The 22,163-nt window shown below is 38.0% G+C and overlaps 1 pseudogene; it reads right to left on the bottom strand.

Annotated features, from left to right (window-relative positions):
- Positions 1–18,959: 18,959 nt before the first annotated feature.
- On the bottom strand, positions 18,960–21,227 carry LOC102867522 (annotated as a pseudogene).
- Positions 21,228–22,163: the final 936 nt, after the last annotated feature.

The raw sequence follows: 22,163 nt of genomic DNA, 5'->3' as shown, positions 1-22,163 counted from the left end.
GCTGTTGTGCATAAGGTCGCTATGAGTTGCAAAGGACTGGACGGCACATAACAACAACAACATAGGAAGTTCAGCTTCCTGGATTCTTGGTCGTAGAATTTAGTGAATGTTAGTATTTACTCTTTCTCTAGCTTTTAGGATTTTAAGAAGCATTTAAATTAGTCTTTTCTCTTTTTTCACCTTTTCATTAAAGCAGATTCTTGTCTCGATTTATAACTCAGGAGAAGTCTTCCCATACTCTTCAGAAGTTCCCTCTCTCAGGATCTTCTCTATCTGGATGTGTTCTCTGACTGTCTTGAAGTATATTTAGATATATGTACTATTTCTCAAATGTGATGACTAAAGAGGTTTCTCGTTCCGTATTTTAAAAATACGAAATATCCATAGGAAGTCAGATATATGTATATATCAAGTAGTGACTCGTTGCTAGATGTGCTCATAATTGTAATCTAGTGAGAATTTTACAGTAGGAGGAATTGGATACTTTGTGTAATTAGCAGACTTGCTCGGAAGCAGCATGCTTTGAATTAGTGGCAAAGTAGCAGTGGCATCTGCCTCTTTTCCGTCTTTATTTAGGTTTTTGAGTATTATAGCGAATGATGCTTAAGGTATTTTGTAAACTATTGTTTATGTGACCATCCACAAATAACTGTAAACTTCTTTTCACTTCCATTTAAGTCTTCACCTCAAATCTGCCGTAATGATTAAATAGCATAATACATGATTATATGAGACAGTATAAAATGGCCAGCCCTTCATGTTTAGTATACAGAAAGTACTGATACAACACCAGGAAAAAACTTCTAAGATGCCATGCTACGAAAATTGGTTAAGAAGATAAAGAAATTCTCATTCAATGAAAATTTATTTTATCTGTGTTTATCAGCACTGCAAGTTATGTTGTTACAAAAAAATTAGAATTCTCATCATTGTTGAAGTTTTCGTTTTTGTTTTAAAAATTACATCAACAAGAACATTGTAGTGAAACCATAGTTCTAAGGATAAAGATTAGACAAAGCATGTATTATTACCTGTTGTTGTGTACCATCAAGTCAGGACCGACCCATAGCTGACCCTCCATCAGGTTATCACAGGGGAGGAGATTTCCCAGCCTTTTTCCATGGGGCCTCTGGTGAATTTGAACTTCATGCTTTCCATACTGCAGAACATCTTGCCGCTAAGCCCCCAAAAGTTCCTCATAATTACCTGGGTCCTCTTTTAGCTTGAATGTCATCTAGTTAGTGTCCTCTCCAATTCCTTCCTTTATCTACTTTTTAGTCTAGAACATATTCTGGGTGAGACAGGTCATTCCTTGTCACATCAACATACTTTTTCGGATGCTCTTCTTCCTGTAGAATTGCCCTGCTAACCAGGTAATAGGACCTGACACAGAGGAAGAATTGGATAGATCATTCCTGAGTGAATGTGTAAACAAGGAATTGAATGAGATTTCTTTTTTAAATCTTACACAGGTTCCTGTTTGGATAATTGCAACTGTCCTAGAAAATCACTGTCGTGTAACTGCAACCAATAGGTTTACAGGTGAGAGAATCTGAATTTATAGTTTTGTAATTTTAATAGAAAAGGTTAGTACTAACTTTGGCTGTGATAATATGTGTGCTGTGGATCTGAAGTGGACGCTTGCCTATAATGATCAATTCACTTCTTTTTCTTAAATTATTTAGACCAGGAGGAATAAAAAAAAGAATGCTCTATTTCTACCGCCTATATTTTTGGTTTAAAATTTGAAATAATAAAAAAAAATTTAAAATTAAACTACACCTCCCCCCTTCCCCCTCCTCACACCCAACCCTCAGCCAGAATACCCTCCCAAAACTTTTTTGTACAAAAAAGTTTATTCTAAACAGGTTCTCTCTAGAGTTGGACATTTTGTTCACTAGTGAAGGCAACATCTCAAGTTGATGGTAGTGTGTAGTACATATGTAACATATGTAAGTAGCATGTAGTATATATCCAGTGCATGTATAGCAGCAATGCAGTACTTTTTGATTTATGGTCAGTACATACACGTGTTAACTATTCATCATATATTTAGGTTTGTGTTTGAAAAAGTTCTAGAAATAAAAAAAAAATAACCTTATAGGCTTAACATCTGTACACTAGCAAAAAAGTCCTGTCAGTTCACCTTTTTATACTCTGGGGGATAATTTTTTGTTATATGTTGCTTTGTCGATACTTGCATGTGGGTGGTCTGCTTTGTGAATCCAGTTGACTAACATATCTGGACAGAACCAAATGGATAATTATCAAAATCATGCCTTTGAGACTGTTGTTGAAAAATATTAATGATCTATGCTATTTTATATTTCTTTGTTAGAATCCTTATTGAGTTAGTCTTTGATTGTAGAAGAGTTAAAATTTAATTTTTGACAGAAAAGAAAATTTCTAAAATGTGTTGTGATAAAACTCCACTTCGGTAAAGAAAATGTATTTTCCATCAAAGCTGATACAGATATAGTTGATATAGAATATTGAAGAAGTGTAAATAAGAATTATTGCTTCCAACATTAAATTGAGCTATTTTTGAAGCCATCTTAAGAAGATATTAACAGTACCATATTAACTGTGAATTTTTTTAAGTGGCTACAAACTGCGCTTAAAGGTGAGTTCTCTATCCTATAGGGTCACTACAGGATTGGAGTTTTATGTACATTTTTAAAAAAGAATTCAAGTTATTTCATCATCTCATTTTCCCTCCTCTGCCTTGCCCCCCAAGTAGTCTTCTCTGTACAAATATTTCATCTTCTAGCTTCCAACTCCTAATTTTTTCACAGGAGAAAAATTACCAGTGTTCCTCTTGAACATTTTGTTACTGAGTTCAGGAACTGTGCGTGTATCCTGGATACTAGACATTCTTTATTGTAAACTTGAGTTTGCACCTTATTTCTCCAGTTTGTGGCTTGTTTTGTTTTTAAAGTTGTGTCATTTGATGAGCATACATTTTTAATATGCTAAAATGATTTTTCGCTTTTATAGTTGGTCTTTTCTATGCCCTAAACTTTGCCTTATCCTCTAATCCAGAAAATAATTTTTTTTTTTTATGTTTTCTTTTAAAGGCTTTAATGGTTAGGTCTGTTACCTACCTTGAACTAATTTTTTCATAATGCTGTGTAGTTGATACTAGAGAGATTGCCTCCATTATATACACAGGAATTTTGGCAGTCTGAGAATTTACGATTATTCAGTTCTAGACATTATATGTACCTAGTGCATTTGATTTAGAATTTTAGAGTCTTTTGAGGAAGGATTACAGTGAAGGTGGTATATTAGAGGTTATATCTGTCTGCTATTTCGGTGAAAATGTTTTGAGGAAATACGTGCATATTTGCAAGAAAAATATTTAATAAGTGTTTCGTTTTTTGATAATTTTTTCATCTCCATACTAAAACCAGTAATATTAACTGTAGAATATGATTGTGACGTTAGTGTGTATATACTGTTATCAAATAGAGATGATATGTTCCTATATAAATGTTCTTAAAGAGTTTACCTGCAGGAGTTGTCTGTTGGGTCAAGAGACTTAATCATATTGCATTAAGATGTTGCAGTGAGATAGCAAATGGATTCAGCTGTGCTCTCTGACTTATGTAGTTATTTTGCCTAGATATGTCCTAGGGCTCAAAATACCTATTATTTTTTTAATTCTGCCAGGCTTGTTCCTTATTGCTGGCATTTTTAATCTATCCCCAGACATTACAGTAATGCCACCAGTGTTCTTAGGCTAAAGAGAATTCACAGCAGTAGTTGATGATGTGTTATTTTGGGTCTAACCAGCTGCAAGTATGATATCCCATTTGAAGGCGAGGTTAAGAAAGTGTCAAACTTGGGAGTGATACATAGGAGAAAGTAAAGTTCTTTCGTGCATCTTCTGAATTTAGATTTTAAGTTCTTCTAAATGGCTGAAATAGATACACTTGACTGCTATTGAGTGTTCTGAGGTCTGCATTGGTCACTTTAAGGGAGAGGAAGAGCATTTGGCATATACAGAATGTGAGTACATCTGAGACGCTGCACTAGAGGGGCATTTGAAGAAGCTACTGTTACTCCCCAAGGATGCTTCACTTTGTTTTGGGTTGCCATCCATTAAAATTTATGATTAAATTAATTTTTAGCTTGCCATTTATTTGGGAAAAAAGGCTGACTTCCCCTTCCCCTCCCTTAAGCAAATGAACAAACCCAGTGTGGCCTACTGAGTGACTCACTTGAGGCTACTCCAGTTCCATCTCAAAGTCAGTGTTGTCCCTACTGCCGATTGTGCTTGTGTCTGTGTAAATAGCAGAGAAAACTGGCCAGGTTCGTAGTAGCCCTTTAAAGTAGAATTCTCACCAGGGAAACATTAGATATAGCTGATAACTCTCAGAGAAACTAGGACGGTTCCCAGGCTGCTCTTACTTGTATAGATAAACAACAGCATTAAGAGAACCAAGCTGAAAGCAGCAGTAATAAAATGCACTGTGTTCTGATTGTGTCCCCTTAGCAGGATTATAGTACAATTATTTTCCAACCTAAAAAGTGTGTCTACAGGGAAATTTTATGTGCATACTAACCTGAATTAAATGCTCAGTGCTTGCCACTTTCTGATCAAGATGACTTGAAATGCATGTTTAGAGTTTCAAGTATGATAGCTGTTTAGATTTAATTTGTTTTGTTTTCTTTTTTTGAGGAAGGAGATTCCACTCAGAACTGGTTAAATTTATAAATTATTATGTCTCATTTACAAGAACCTGATATAATAGATTTAGTTTTTTGTTCTTAAAATATAGTTTGATAACAATTGTATCTTTCATGTTAGTTCTTGTCTCCATTTTAATAGGAAACAGCCATATTACGTGAGTGATTTTGATCTATAATGAGTTAATAATACATAGTGTTGAATGATTTTAGGGGACAAAAATAACTTTGTCTCCTAAAACATAGGGTGGGCTTTTAGAATAGTTGAAGGAATGTGTTTTCCTGATAGCTGAGAACACCGCCTTTAATTGCTATGTGAAACCAGTAAGTAGTTCCCTTATTACCATTTCAGAGAACATATTTATGTCAGCATTAATTATTGTCAGTTGTTGTTAGGGAGATCTCAGAGCAAAAACTGTATATATGTATGGTTTTAAAAAATGCACCATTGGAAGTTGCATTGTCCAAATGAATTTTGACTGTTATTAAGTAAAAGACTATTATTAAGTAAAGTCTTGTTTTTATAGATAATAGATTATTTGCATCAACTGCTGTTTACTAGGCTATTTATATATTAACATGTTTAAAAATAAATTTCTCAGTTAGGAAGCATTAAACATGTACTGTTTGCTTGATCAGATGATGACATTGATATTATTACTGTGCAACCATAAAATAGTTAATTTTGTCATGTTTAATGCCAAGACAGATCCACTGCCTAGTGTAACAACATGCAAAGCTTAAATCTAAATGTCTTACTTAGAACTATTTTAAAATTTTTCTATTATTTTAAAAGATAATTGCACATTTCGCTTTGATGGCTGTTGAGTTAGAAGTGACAGATAACTGATCCTCCTGCGGGTTTCCAAAGCTGTAAGTCCCACAGGAGGATATTGCCCATTTTTCTCCCTCTGGGCCACAGTGGATTTAAGCCACAGTATGGTGTTTCTCTTAGCAGCAGACAACTTACGGACATCACCACTCATGCTCCCTAATTGGACATATTGTTGTTAGGTGTTTGCGAGTTGACTACAACTCATAGTGACCCGATGAACAACAGATTGGAACCTTGCCTTTTCCTGTACCATCCTCATGATTTCAGATACCATCCTCTGCCTGAGACCATTGTTACAGATAATCTGTCCATCTTATTCCTTTGTTTCCCTCAGAGAGTCTTCTTCCTTTGTTTTGCTGACACTCTGTCTTTCCTAGAAGGATAACTTTTCCCAAGCACTGGCCCCTCTGATGGGCCTAAGCATGTTAAGATGAAATTTCACCATCCTTGCCTTTAAGAAACATCCTGATTGTACTTTCTCCAAGACAAGACCTGCCTGTTCTTTTGGTAGTCCATGGGATGTTCAATACTGCTCACCAGCACTGCAACTCAGAGGCCTCGATTACACATATAATGTGATAAAATATTTTTAAGATGTGCGTAGTGGTGATGACAGCACATTATGGTTGAATGAAAAACTAAAACCAGAAATACAGCAGTCTCAAAGCAGAGCCTTACCTCTATTTTAAAGTCTTGATATTAATCTGGACCCCATTGGATTTTGAAAGTTCCCTTTTAACAGGACATGCGTCAACTGGTCAAGTAGGAAGGAAGAAGGGAAAAAAGGAGGGAGGGTGAACCTCACACAATCCAGACAACCACCAAAACAAAAAGAATAGTTGCCTTTTCTGACAGTGAGTCCTCTAACCTTGTTGTTGACCTAACTATAAACAAGACATCCCTTTTCTCTGAGATCTATTAGATGTCAGATGTCATTATCTTTTTCCAAAGAATCTTTTCTTCTGTAGTCAAGCAGATGCTATAAGATGTGATAGCTTGTGCCCAGAAGGTCTTGGTGTACCTGACATTATTGTTAAATCTTGACTGTGTATCCCAGAAATGTCTTCACTGAGGAAGCAGTTTTCTTAAAGATATTGTTTTTTCACTGCCCTTGAGTCAGGTACAACTCATAGCAACACTGTGAAGAAGACATCTGAACCCTGTCTTGTCCTGGGCCATCCTCATTGTATCTGATATACTCGAGCCCATTCCAGCAGTCACTGTGTCAGGCCGTCTGGTTGAGGGAGTTCCACCTTTCCAAGCATGGTATCCTTCTTCAAGGAGTAGCCTCTTCTAACAACATGCCCAAAATATGTGAGATGAAGCTTTATCATCCTTGCCTCCAAAGAGCACTCTGGCTGTGCTTTCTCAAAAACATATCTGTCCTTTTGGCAGTCCATTGGATATTCAGCACTCAACACAACAGCTCAAAGACATCAGTAATTCTTCCGTCATCCTTATATATTGCCCAGCTCTCAGATGCAGAGCAAGTGATTAAAAAGACCATGGCCTGAATCTGATGCACCTTTGTACTCAAAATTACATCATTTCTCCTTAGAAATTTGGAGAGGTCCCTGACTGTTGACTTTCCCAATTGTAGTATGTCTCTTGATCTCCTGATCAGGATGTTGACTTGTGCCACTATGCTGAGACTATCCTTAACAAATGGAATGAAATGTACCTTTAACCAATCATGTACTCACCTTTATGTTTTAATTATTTATCCCTTCCAAATTATCAATTCTACATCTATATTCTTTTTAATGCTCCTGAAGGTCTTTCAGCCATTTTTGAATTTTATAACCTCTAGTCTCAGTTCCAGCTTCTCAAATAATAAGCTTAGCATACAGATTTTATGTTGTTGTTGTTATGTGCCATCGAGTTACTTGAGACTCATAGCGACCCTATGTACAAGAGTCCTAAACACTGTTCTATCCTGTGCCAACCTCGCCGTCTCAAACACACTCATTCCCACCACTCCACTCACAGAATCGATTCGTCTCATTGAGGGTCTTCCTCTCCTGTGCCGTCCCTCCACTTTTGCACACATGATGTCCCTCTCCAAGGACCAGTCCCTCCTTGCAACATGCCCAAAGTATGTCAGACGAAGCTTCAGAATCCTTGACTCCAAGGAGCTCTCCGGCTTCACCCTCTCCAGGACAAACTTGTTTATTCTCCTGGCAGTCCATGGTATATTCAGTACTCTTCTCCAACACCACAGCTCAAAGGCTTCAATTCTCTTTCTGTCATCCCTATTCACTGTCCCACTCTCCAATGCATAGCACATAATTGTGAAGACTATAGCTTGGATCAGGTGTACCTTAGTCTCCAGCCTGATGTCATTGCTCTTCAGGACTCTTGAGAGGTCCCTCCAGCTGACTTTGCCAATGCAATTCATCTCCTGATTTCCTGGCTGCTGTTACGAAGAGTGTTGACTATAGAGCCAAGTAAACTAAAACTGTTAGCTATCTCAGCCTCTTCACCATCCATACTGATGCTGCCAGTTGGCCCAGTGGTGAGAATATTTGTTTTCTTGATGTTGAGCTTCAATCCATATTGAAGACTGCAGTCCTTGACTTTCTGCAGTATGAAATAATACAACCCTGATGCACACCTTGCCACATATTAAACCATGTAGTGTTCTCATGTTCATGATCCACACAGTCAAATGCCTTTGCATAATCAATAAAACACAAGTAAATGTCTTTGTGGTGTCTTGCAGTGATATCATAACAACCTATGGCTAACATTGAGAAGAATGGGAATCCCAGAACACTTACTTGTGTTTATGAGAAACGTATAGACAGATCAAGAAGCATTTGTTAGAATAAGAAAACACTGTATGCATGGTTTAACATGTAGCAAGGTGTGTGTCAAGGTTGTATCATTTCTCCATACCTGTTCAGTCTGTGTACTGAGCAATTAATTGAAGGGCTAGACTCTCTGAAGCATAATGTGGCATCATGATTGAAGGAGGACTTTCACTTGGCTTGCAAGAAGTGAAGAAGACTTGAAACATTGATTATAGAAAATCATGTGGTTAGATTTCAATATTAAGAAAATAAAAATCCTTTCACACTGGAGCAATAGGTAGAATCATAATAAATGGAGGAGAGACTGAAGTTGTCATTGATTTTTCTTTTACTAGGCTCCACAGTTGACATCCATGGTGGGAATAATCAAGAAATCAAAAAGTGTATTGCATTGGGAAACTCTGGTGTCAGGGACCTCTTGTAAGTTCTAAAGAGTAAAGATGTTAGTTTAAAGACTATGGTGCATTTCACCCAAACCGTGGTGTTTTCTGTTACTTCCTATGCATTTGGAAGTTGGACAATGAATAAGGAAGAATGAAGAAGAATTGACCTTTGAATTGTCTTGTTGACAAAGTTGTACTGATATCGTGGACTGCCAAAGGAACAAACAAATCTGTCTTGAAGGAAAAGGAACCCAAGTGTTCCTTGGAGGCAAGGTTGATGAAACTTCATCTCATTTACTTTGAGAATATTTTCACGATGAAACAGAGAGACATAGTACTGGAGAAGATAGAGGGACAGCGAAAGAAAGGAAGACCCTCCCTCCACAAGATGGACTGACACAGAGACGACTGCGATGGGCTTGAGCGTGATAGAGATCATGAGAATGGAGAAGGACGGGGCGCGGTTCAATCAGTTCATACTGTTGCTGTGAGTTGTCGACTAAACAGCACCTAACAGCAACAATGACATTTTCATTTTAATGTGATGAGGTCTGTGTCGGTTCTGGGATGTCTGTGCTCCTCTCTGAGCCCTTAACCCTCCTCGTCTGTCTGCTGAGCCTCACCTCTAAGTTGCCTTCCCCATCCTTGCTTACCAGCTTTGAATGTGATGCTTGTTATTTTCAGAGTGGTGAACGTACACGAGAGCTATCCCCTGCTGCAGTTCAATACAAATGTGAGGGGCCAACATGATCATATCTTTCCTGGATTATTTTTAACCTATTATATATGTGTCTAGTTATGGCCAAGTACACCGCCTCCCCCCCGCCCCAAGAGATTTAAAAAACTTTTTAAAAAAACATAAATCCTGCCTTAATTTTAAGAAAATAAGGCAGTATGGAGTTATAATGAATGACTGGGGACTGAGTGATGCTTTGACCTATGTGCCTGAGGTATGTGTGATGAATGCTGATCCAGTTCCCCGACACAGACCAGGATGTATGCATAAGAGTTAGAACTTTTGCTCTGAAGGACTTGGATACATGTCTGACTTTACCATAGTCTGACATTAGTTCCCTTTCTTGGCTCCATTAAAAAAAAATACTGACTTTTTAAAATTCTAGTTTATTGAAGAATTGTGGTGACACATCTGACCATCCACATTGTTTTACTTTTTATGGTGTGATGTTTATGAGCAGTAAATGAAGTGAAACTGTAGAAAAAGATTTGCCAAAGTTTTTTTGAAAATTTTTTATTAAATCATGTGGGAGGAGAGGAGACTCTGTGTCTTTCTCCCGAGGAGCAGTTGATGGATTCGAACTGTCTATCTTGGGGTTGACAACACAACTCAGAAGCTGGACTAGTATCTTTTTTCACTAAATACAATTAGGAACCAATTTTAAGGATTCTTTTTTTTTAATTTTTATTGTATTATTTTTATGTGTACCGTCAAATCAGATCTGACTGGTACAGGAGGAGATTGGCTCCTCCTTCTCCAGCAGAGCATCTGGTGGATTTGAACCGTGTACCTCTGGGATTGCAGTGCAGCGTCTTGCCACTAGGCCACCAGAGCTCCCTTAAGGATTCTTAATTATATCTAATGAAGAAATACTAGTCGCACTTCTGATCAAGCACTAGAGAAATTTTCGAGTCTAGTTCAGTTTAAGTGTAGGGTTTGATGCGTTCAGGTGACTGGGATTTGAGCTTGGAGAATACCTGGCATGTACAGACTGCTTCAGCCATGCTTGGTCCTGAATAAGTGGCAGCAACCTGGTAGGGCTTATGTGGAGCCGTCAGAAGAGCTTAGTGAAGAGTTGAGAGCATTTTGTAAATGCCTGGCTGCTTCAGATGGAGGTGGAAAATGATAAAATCTGTGAGGTGACATTTCATCACACCTGTGGGACGTTTATTACCTTGGGGAGCTTTCTGGGTGGGGCCCCTATATATTATTACTGTCTTTTACAAAGAACCTCTGCAGAGTAAACATGAAACTGGATGATAATTACCAAATTACAGACATGCATTTACTCTGCTTCTCTGTAGTGGAAATTTACAGTAACTTCTGATGGGGAGGAGTTTATAAAAGGAAAGCAGCAGCTTTCTCCTTTGACTTTGAGATTTTGAATCTGAGCAGTTGACATTTAGCTTGACTGTCTTCTGTAAATTATTGTCTGGAACTTCAGCACTTCCCAGCTGTTCCCAGGCAGCAGTGTGGGGCCATTGCAAGTACTTCCTTGTCACTTATTTTCTTGCATACCAAAGATGGAAGGACACACATCTTTAATACTAATGCAGATCATTTCTTCAGAGGTTTCAGGAGCTGTGTTTCTATGTAATGAAAGTTCTGGGCAGAACTGCTTGTACATCATTAGAGGTTTATGTTAGCTCTGCATTCTTGTCTGGCTCTGCTGTGAATCATCTGCGTAATACTAGCTAAATTATGTAAACTTTCTGGTTTAGAGTCCACATCTGTGAAATGAGGATGTAGTGTCTGTTGCTATCTCCAAGCTGACTATTGTCTAGGGAATTAGAATTGGTTTAGGAGCTGGTTTCATTCAAGACTTTTTATTGAGGACCTCTTGTTTAGAGGAGAATGATCTCTTGTGGCATAGTGCTTAATGCGTCAGGCTGCTGACCCCAAAGATGGTAGTTGAAATCCACCAGCTGCTGTTTGGAAGAAAAATGCTCCTCCTGTACGATTTACAGCCTCAGACACCTGATGGTGGGTTGATATGAGGCAAAATTGACATGAGAGTAATGAGTCTGGGTTTTAGGTTTGGAGAGTGGAGATAATGTAAGACAAGGTTCTTACCTGTTAGGCACTTATATTTTAAGTAGAGGAGGCAGAGAACAAACTTTAAAAATGGGAGATAGGGCATGGTTGACCAGAATTACTGTTGAATTGGAATTATGAATGGGAAACAATAAAGACCAGTTTGACTTAAGTGGCTGTCTAGTGACTAAGTTGGTGGTGCTAACAGTAACGTGCTTTGGAAAGAGATTGTTTATAATTTTACATTTGATAATCTTTAATGTATAGCTGGTGTTTCAGCTGTTGAACTGCTAAGACCAGCTCACACTTGATAGGGGTAAAAGGAGTTTGGCCTGTGTGTGGATGGTCATTTGTGCCCACGACTGATTTCACCAGGCACAGCAGTTCTTATCTATACTGTCAGTGACACACACCAGTTACTATGAGATGATACATGGCTCCCACACTAGTGCTCCTACTTCTGCCGATTCTAACGCTAACAGAATCTCTCAGGGTTCTCACTCCTCTGCTTGTGTGACCCCTGATCTCTTTCAGTGGCCACACACAGAATCGTAGTCATTATTACAGGGTTTGTTGAGGGAGTTAACAGATATAAATCTGGTCGGAAACAGTTCTTCAATCAAGGTTGCCTTTCAAGGGTGTTTACAGGTCTTTTGACCTTCAGCCACATGGCTTTAGCTTACTGTTACTAAATTCTCCTGGCCCTGCCAATTATGGTGTTTTCCCCTTTATTTCTTCCTAGAAAAGCAGTTATAGGTCAGCGCTGTCTCTGTTTTCCACTGCTGTTGCTGTTCGTATCTATGTCTGTGTCCTTGTCTGGAGCAGGAATCTCGTTGACCCTGAAGGATGCACACCACTTTCTCTATTGCTTCTTACTGGCAGTGAGATTCTCATATTCTTCTGCTAAACTGCTCAATTTAAGCCTGGTGGGATGGCAAGACTCATTACTGTTGGAACAGAACTCATCAGTAGTCTACACATCCTCTTTACATTGTCCCACGCAGCCAGTTGGTGAAAGTCAAAGACTGTATCCTAGGAACAAAAAACAAAACAAGACAAAACGAAACAAAAACCAACAAAACAAAATGTAATGGAAAGGAGAAAAAGAGTGCAGACCAAGTCCTGGGTCTGCCGTTTAGAGGTTGGATAAACCCAAGTGCTGTCAGTTGATCTGGACATAAGTTGCTCCCATGTGTGATCTTCAGTGTTTTTTGTTGGCTAAATATTTGGGAAGTAGCTGGCCAAATTTTTCTCCAGAATCATCTCGGAGCTTCCATGTTTCAATTGGTGGCATTCTTAGTTTGATCAAAAGATTACAGGGAGAAGAAGAATAGGATATTTTGGTTAGATTATCTTTGGTTTCTTTTCAACATGTTACTAATAAAAGTTAAGAAGTTATTTTTAAAACAATAATATTCAGTGCTTGAATGGGGCTGAAAGATAAGAGCTCTCTTCACAGATTTCCACTTATCTTCCTCTCAAGCTTTGATGCTAATGACCCTGCGTACATTTGACCAGCCTACTCTGCTCTGCTCCTGTACTCCTCTAGGTGGGTTGAATGATCACCCATGAAGAGCTTTTATTTGTAACAAAGTATGTTCTTATCAGTATTTTCTTATTACTATAAATTGATAATTTAAATGTTACACTTTTGTTGTTATGTTTTGGCAAGTTGGAACCTACTTGAGTCATAGCAGGTTTAGAAATTGAATGGGAAGAGGTTGTCTATCTTTGTCCCACAGGGCAACAGGTGGATTTGAACAGCCTGCCTTTGGGCTGGCAGCACAACTCCTTACCCTTTAGGCCCTCAGAGCTTCAGTGCATTCCACATAAATATGTCTTTTTTTCCCTTCCCTCCTATGAAAGTAAATAAATACTCTGAAAAAAATCTCTGTTGTAGATTGAGTTTTGTTGCATTAAAATATGCCTGGTAAATCCTAAGCTCTACACGTGTAGTTATTACCCCATTTGAAAATGGACTCTCTTTGCTGTGTTAAGAAGATTACTATAGGTTGTGTTTTAGTCAATCTTGTTTGAAATGTGTAAGAGATAAACAAAAAATTTATAGAGAGACAAGAAAGGACATACACCAGACCATATGAAGATATGTTTGAAATCAAGAAGCAGAAGTTAAAGAGTCATTTCTCTAGATTCAACAGAGAAAAATCCTTCCTCCAGAGCCATGGCTCTGTATTCAGTCTTCTAGCCTCCTGAATTGTGAGATGTCTTGGAGAAAGTGCCACCAGAGTACCCTTAGAGGCAAAGATGGCAAGATAGGATTGATGTAGTGACTGTGACAATTGGCTTAAGTATATCTGGGGTGATAAAGATGGTGCAAGATAGGAAGGTATAGATCTGTTGTTCATAGGAGCAACTTGATGCAATCTAACAACAGCCACTGACTGAGAAGTCCTTCATCAAGATGGAATGACACAGTAACGGCAACACTGGGCTTGAGTGTGGTGGAAATTGTGAAGGTGACACAAAATAAGACAGGGTTTTGGTCTGTTCTCTTGTTCATAGGGTCTCTGTAGCTTGTGGTCTACTTGATGGCACCTAACAACAAAAACATAACAAACTGAAAAAGAAAAAAACCATCCACTTTTATGCTTTCTGTCATAACAGCACTGATGTAACCTTACCCATGGAGGCAAAGATGCCTTCATCTCACTTACTTTGGGCCATGTTGTTAGGATCATCTAGTCATTGGAAAAGGACATCATGCTGAGAAAGGTAGAGGGTCAGCAAGAGAGGAAGGTGATCAACAAATGAACCAATAGATTGATGTGACTACAGCAGTGGACTTGATGAATGGCACGATGATGGCACACGAGAGGACAAGTTTCCAGTCAGTTGTTCATGGAGTCATTATAAGTTGTAGTCGAATCAGTGGCAAAGAACAACAACAGATAACTAAGTGGAAACTTCAAAGCAAGTTTCCTCCTTTGCCCTCCTAAAAAAGTTGCTGTTAGGATAGATTTGCTCAGAACACCTATAAGTAATTGGGGGAAATAACTCCTGTAATGATTATCAGATTGTTTCTCAGAAGTTTAAAGTTTTACTCCACTCTAATGGTGAGGGGTGGGAGTGTGGGAAGGAAATTGGAAATGATATATACTGCTTTTTGGGTATGGTTTGGGCAAGAATGATCAGCCCCACAGTCAGTCTGAAGATAGCTAGGTCTTAAGAGTTTTGATATTCGCCTTGCAAATGCTGCCTTTTGATATATCCTCCTTTGCCTTCCTAAAAATATTGCTGTTAAGATTAGGTATGTTCAGAGAAGAAGCGCTAAATGATTGGTGGAAATAACTCCTGTCATGATTCTCAGATTGTTTCTAACAAGTTTTTAAGTTTTACTCCACTCTAATGGGGAGGACAGAAAAAGGAAATTGGAAATAGCATATAATGATTTTTTGAGATTGGTTTGTGAAAGAATGACCAGCCCCCACAGTGTGAAGATAGGTCTTAGAATTTCGATATTCACCTTGTGAAAACTGGTAAATAAATGCATTGTTAGTTTCAAATAAAATGACTGAGATATTGGTGTCAAAGTTTATCATTTTCTGCTTAAACTACCTAAGTTTCAGTTCCTGAATCAGTCATTATTCTAGTAATACCTATGTTAGTCGAGTTTATACTGTACAAATTATATTAAAAACCAGTTTTATAGTATATGCCAAGTGGTATGAAAAAGTTTTGTCCTGTTATATCACTTCTAGGACACTTAAACAGTCAGAAAGATTTATTTCTAGTGATGCTTATTAACTTTAATGTTTGTAGCATAAAAATTGGGTATACCCGGCATATCAGACTGTGCTGAAAATGGTTAAATCTGGCATATACATATGGGGAACAGTAAGATAGTAATTGAACATCTAGTTTTTGAAGACAATTTAAATACATAGAAAAATATACACAGTGTAATGTTCAATTAGAAATTATACCAGACATTTTTTTAATAGAATGATCTCAGTTTTTTAAACAATGTAATATTAATAGGGCTTATCTTTGAGTCATAGAGCTATGAAAGACTTTTGAGTTTGTATCTTATACTTTTAACAAATGTTGTATTTTCGCAATTTAATCACGTATTATTCTTGTAACTACATATTGGTTACACATTCAAGAAGCTGGTCTCTATGAAGAAGAATGAAGCATCAAGAATAGAGGAAGACTCATCAATAACCTGCATTACGCAGATAATACAACATTGCTTGCTGAAAGTGAGGAGGACTTGAAGCACTTGTTGCACAAGCTCAAAGAATACAGCCTTCCATATGGATTGCATCCCAGTGTCAAGAAAACAAAATTTCCTACCACTGGACAGGCAACATCATGATAGAAAAGATTGAAACTGTCAAAACAACTTCATCTTACTTGGATCCACAGCACCGTTGTTATCAGCAGTCAGGAAATCAGAAGGTGCATTATTATTGTTGTCGTTTAATGCCGTCGAGTCGTAGACGACTCATAGCGACCCTATGAACGAATAGCCTGAGCACTGTTCGTACATAGAGTTTCCGGAGGCAAGCCATTTTGGAAGTGGATGCCGCTCCTGCTTCCAGGCTTGATTTAGTCTGGAAGCTCCAGCCAACACTGTCCACCATGGGTGCCCATTACCACGATTGACACATCACTGTCACAGGCTTCAGCATCACAGCAACCACGAGTTACCTCTGTACAGCAATGCACAGACCAGTGCTATACCACCTAGAAGAATGTTTGACAGGAAGACAATTTGAACCTTTGGGCTTAAGGCCGCCTCCTGGTTCAAACCCTAGGCCCAGGCTGGCTAGCCTCACTCCGAGGACAGAGCAAACCTGCACGTCAAACACATTCCCGGAAAAGCAGTCCACTCCAAAAGCTTGCCACGATTCCTGCACTCCCACCACCACGCTCCTGCCTTCTGGCAAGGAGGGCTTCCCACAAGCCTGTGAAGGCGCCAGCCAATCCAGGAACAACATGGCCGCTTCCTTCCCAGCTTCCTTTGGCTTAAGGCCGCCTCCTGGTTCAAACCCTAGGCCCAGGCTGGCTAGCCTCACTCCAGGGACAGAGCAAACCTGCACGTCAAACACATTACAGGAAAAGCATTACACTGGGAAAATCTTCAGTGAGGAAATTCTCCAAATTATTGAGAAGTAATCATGGCATTTTGAGGACTAAGGTACATCTAGTCCAGGCCATACTCTTTCTAATAATGTGCCGTGCATATAAGAACTAAACACTGAATAAGGATGACAGAAAAAAAATTGATAGCTTTAAACTGTGATTTTGGAGAAGAGTACTAAACATCCCATTGACTGCCAAAAGAACAAACAAATCTGTCTTGGAGAAGGTGCAGCAGAGTTCTCTTTGGAGGCAAAGATGATAAAATTTTGCCTTACATACTTTGAATATGTTGCAGGGAAGGGCTGTTCTTGGAGAGGAACAGATGCTTGATAAGGCAGAAGATCAGCAAAGTTGAGGAAGACCCTTGACCAAGTGGATTGACATGGTGACTGCCACAGTGGGCTCTAATGTGTCAAGAAGTGTGAGGATGGCACAGGATAGGACAAGGTTTGGATCTGTTGTTCATAGAGTTGCTATTGGTTGTACTTAACAGTATCTAACAGTAACAACTACCACAACAACATAATAGTATTATTATAGTAGTAGACAAGTTGAAATTCTAGACACCATTTTTTAAAAAATTTCTCTTAAGAGTTGGTGTTCATAAGAAAATCACATACTTCTAGAGAACATGAATGAAAACAGTAAAAATTATTTAATATTTATCTAAAAAAGCCATTTATTTAGCATAAAATATATAAATAAAAATTGCACTTCTGTTTTAAGTATGTTAACAGTTTTATTAATAATAAAAATTATAACAAGAAATATTAGATGTAAATATAGAACATTAACTTAATTTCATAGTTTTATTTTTATTATAGTTATTGATCTTTGGTAATAACCAACTGAGTTAAGCAAGATAGAATTTTTCACATTTTAGAAAGGAAGAAACAGAATCCAAGAAAGGCTCTTAGCCCAGCTACCTCCACTAGTTATCTAGTTGTTGAAGCCAGAATTTGTACACAGATTTTTCTAACACTAAACTCATTGGTCTTTCTTCTCCAAGTACTGCTTTCTAGTCTTTTCTTCATTCAGACCTGATGTGGAAAGAATGAGTAATGATGATTTGTCTTAATAGACCTTGCCTTAGTTTCTAGCACTGCCATAACCAAATACCACAAAGTGGGTGACTTTCAAGCATAGGAATTTATTTTCTTACACGTCTGGAGGCTGAAAGTCTGAATTCTGGGTATCTGGCAGGGCTGTGCTGTTTCCATTGGCTCGCAGAGGAAGTCTTTCCTTATCTCTTCCAGCTTCTGGCAGCCCCAGGTATTTCTTTGCATTCCTTAGTTTGTGTATAGATCCTTACTTGCTGTCTTTCTCCTGTATGCCTGTCTGTCTATATTCCCCTTAATACTAGGTTTAGGATCTAGTGTACTCTTAAATGAGTTCATAAACAGATCAAAAGTAAAACCCTATTCTCAGACATGGTCACCTTTGCAGATTAAGACTTAAACATATCTTTGGCAATTCAACTCAATCCTTAGGCACCCTAAGTTTTAGAACTATTTTTGTATGGAATAGAGGTTAAGAATAATGAATATAAGTTTCTCTTTGAGCTGGGAAGATAATTCTTGGCTCTCTATTTTGAATCATGGTACTTTTAAGATCGTCAGGAATTGACAAATGGTCAGATGGATGTGATAAAAGGTAATGGGAGAATAAAAATGTCAGAAGGAGCCCAGAGCTAGTTTTTTTCCAAAATGGACACATTTGTTGGAGAACAGAAATAAAAGTATTAGTGCTCTTCATTAAACTTTTCTAAGAACATTGGAACTGAGATTCTTTTTTTTTTTTTCCACTTTTTTTTTTGTTGGATATTACATGTCCCATTTGAAATCCAAACCATTTTGGAAAATATATGGGATTTCTACAGCCAGAGGGTACTACATTTCCTTGTCTGCTTTTAGCTAGTGGTGACATGTTGAATTTCCCCAGTAAATGATGGGCTAATGACACATAAACTTTACATTTGATTTTAGAAGATTGCTGCAAAAACCATCAGTTGAAAGGAATGTTGAGAATATAAACATAAGTGAGGTCTAAAGACCTGGTATAGCTGACATGTTACACAGTACAAGCTAGAATCCCCTCTAAAGTTTGCGGCAAAGTATTTGCCTAAGAAAATTCGATTTGTCTTTTGAAATAATTTTATAGTTACAATAGTTCTGCAGCATTTGGGAGATAGTACTGTTGATCTGCGTGGGGTAAGGAATGTGTGTGCTCAGTTTCAGTGGATTGGCAGATGATGTTCCATGGGAGCGTTAGTCCTTTTCAGATCGTAGTTCACTTTCTTTAACCATATATTTTTATTTATTTTTTTTTTTAAGTTTTTAACTTGAGCTCCCATTTTATTATTTTTGGTGCATCTTCTTACACATTTCTTCAAGAGCTGCTTCTTTCTCTCTCAGTAACTGCTTAAGTCTTCGTATTTTTTTCATCTCGAAAGGTTTCTTCTAACTCTGGTGGTGTCATGGGGAGATCTTCAGTATAAGAATTTTTATTAAAGCAATGATTTTGTTCAAAATTTGCATTTGAACTCAATGTACCTTCCTCCTGGTTATCATGAATAGAGTGTTCTACCTCAGTTCTCTTTTCTTCTATGGTCTTGCTGTGGCTTGTTAAACTGTTATGCTGTGATACCCCTGAAGTTGATAAAACACTGCTAAGTGGCTGGGAATTTGTGACATTAGTTTCCCCATTTTCAGATGCGTTACAAATACTCTCAGTTTTTCTTTTCTTTGTATGATCCATTTTCTTGGGAGTTGTTACTTTTCTTTTTTTAATCAAAACCCTGTTTTTTCTCTTCCTCCTTTGCCATAAATTCTGTCTTTTTGTAACTATCACTCTTCATTAAGCCACTAATGGCTTTAAAACCTTCTGAGCTTACATGGTCAGGAATTCGAGTAAGGTACACTCTCAAATCTTTAGTGAGGCCAAATAGCTTTTTAAATTCAGCATCATTCTTCAGACACGATGCCTTATTACTCCTTTCAAGAGTATCTTTCTTATCATTTCTTTCTTGAGTGTCTTTCTGTAATGTAGATGCCATTGCATTCTGGATCTTTGGTTCTTGGTCTCTGATAACACCCTGTTGTGAAGTAACAGCTGTTGCATCAATAGAGGAAGTTATTTTCTCTATGCTCTGGATGATATTTCCTTTTCTGGGGTTATTCTGTACTGTACTAAATCCACCTGGAAACATTGGCTTTAAGAATAAGGTCTTTACTTGGTTTTAGGCGGTTAATAGATTTGTTGATATTATGTGCGCTTAGGATACAAAGAGATGGTTGTTCCAACTTTTTATTCTTCTCTGCAACCTGGATAGTTGAAGGTGATTTTTTCTCCATCTGGGAAGACTTGCTTTTTGCCAAGACAATATTTACAACCTCTCTGGATATGTCTGTAACTGCACTTGAACTCACTATCTGTGGTATGTCTTGTCTTGGTGGATTATCAGGAGAAAGTGAATTCTGTTGGTCAATCTGTGATGAGAGAACATCTGACCCTTTTTTAGCCAAAAAATAGACTTTCCCATTAAACATAACCAAAGCATTATCTTTTATGGGTATACTTTTGGATTGTGTCCCACTAGGACTGTAGGTACTCAATGTTGGCAGATTTACAGGGTTCTTTCCCAAATGTTTCTTATCTACAAATGTTTTTAAAATCTTTGAAGCCACATTATTTGAAGACTTAACAGGAACAAGCGATGGACTGCAAGGCTGGTGAGTTTCTTGTAAAATCCATTTCACTGGAGCAATCTGAGAATGCTGACCAGTTACTACTTGTGTCTCTGTAGCACTGTTCATTGGAATTTTTGAGGTATTTAGTATCACTGGATTTGTTATTTCTGTAATAGGTTTTGGATAAATGTTTTGAAAGTTCGTGGTAACTGTGTTTTTCACTGTTTTTACAGGCGATACATATATAACAGTTGGTATTTGGGAGGCCTCAACTGTTCCTGAGGTCCTTGTGGCTGTAGCTGCAAGGATCTTTTGCTGAACTGAAGTAGGCAATGATGTCGCAGGTACAGATTTCACTTCAGCATGGGCTGGAATCTGTAAATGATGTCCAGAAGGCAAAACTGGAGACTTCACAGTCATTGGAAGACTCTGAGTATTTACTAAAATGTAAGATGAATCATTTTGTGGTTTAGAGGGAGGAACAACAAATGTTTGCATTCTGAGTCTATCAATTTTGACATTATGATTCTGAAGTTTAGACACTGATGAGGTAAAATTTTCAGTTCCCACAGAAGTAACTCTAACTTTTTCTGATGTATCAACTGTTCTTGTAAGAAAATAGTTTGTAGAACTCGCTGGCTGAAAAACAGGCAATTGAACTGATGCACTTGTGGAAGAGCTGGAAATCTGAGTCTGAAAAGTAACATGAACTGGACTTCCTGTATTCCCTTTCAAAGCATCAGATATGACTGGAGATTGAACTAGTGGCATCAGACTTCCAGAAGATTTAGGAATTGGATGTAACTGTAGAAGATTTTTTCCATCCGAGCCAATCGTCTGAACTACTTGGTACATGCAGCCTGAAACACAGTGTGAGGCGTTGCCTGAATTTTCCTCTGCGGGTTTCAGGATGACCCTTTGTAGATTATTGGACATTTTAAAAGAGGTGGGAGGGGACGACGCAACCAGAAAAGGGAGTCCAGGGCCGAAATCCACAAGTGGATGAGAATCAGAGCGAGGAATGTTAAGCTGTCATTGCCCAGAGCAACTCTAACCATATATTTTGTATCTCTTAGGGACCTGGCATATGGTGCTTGGGTAATGAGGAAGAAAAGCTTTGTTAGTTGTAAAGGATTTGTTTGGTAATCTCTACACAACCTCATCATCGCATAGTTGAGGACTTCTTTACTTTATGCCATCCTGCTGGTCATTCCCTTTTGTACTGGTGGACTCCAAGATTTTCTCCCTTCTTTCTGTTCTATCAGAGTTCATATGATAGCATCTGGGTTTTTGTTTTTATCATTTAACTACAGTTCTATTCTTGGTCTTTAATTTATGATTTGCATTTTTACCAGTTGTTGTTGTGTTGTTATTGTTCATGTGGTTACTATGATTGAACTTGACTCAGTGGCAACTATCTACAACAACTAAAGCATAAAGTATACTGCATGAATGAGTTGTGGAGCCAGATGATTATTTTTAAGTATATGTCTAAAAGAATACCAAGAAGCACTGTTCTCTAAGGGTTGATGTGGATTAGACTTTCGGCTTGAAATGCATTCAAAGCGGATTTATGAAATGCTCATTCATTCCTGTTCACTGTTCTCAAGCAAGTTTGAAACTTGAAAGGTGGTGATTGTAAAACATATGAGCCTGATCCAGTTCATGGTTTTCACAGTTACTTGCTATATATCAGAGAACTGGATAATGACTAAGGTGGATAGAAGAAGAATTGATGTCTTTGAGTTGTGGTGCTGGAGAAGAGCCTTGAACATACCATGAACTGTCAAGAAAACAAATAGGTCTGTCTTGGAGAGGGTGAAACCAAGTTTCTCCTTGGAGGCTAGGATTTTGAAGCTCTGTCTCACATTC

The sequence above is a fragment of the Elephantulus edwardii genome, unplaced genomic scaffold (assembly GCF_000299155.1).
Source record: "Elephantulus edwardii isolate Elephantulus edwardi_28Jun2011 unplaced genomic scaffold, EleEdw1.0 scaffold00037, whole genome shotgun sequence".
NCBI lineage: Eukaryota > Metazoa > Chordata > Mammalia > Macroscelidea > Macroscelididae > Elephantulus > Elephantulus edwardii.
This window is presented reverse-complemented; position numbering and strand designations above follow the sequence as displayed.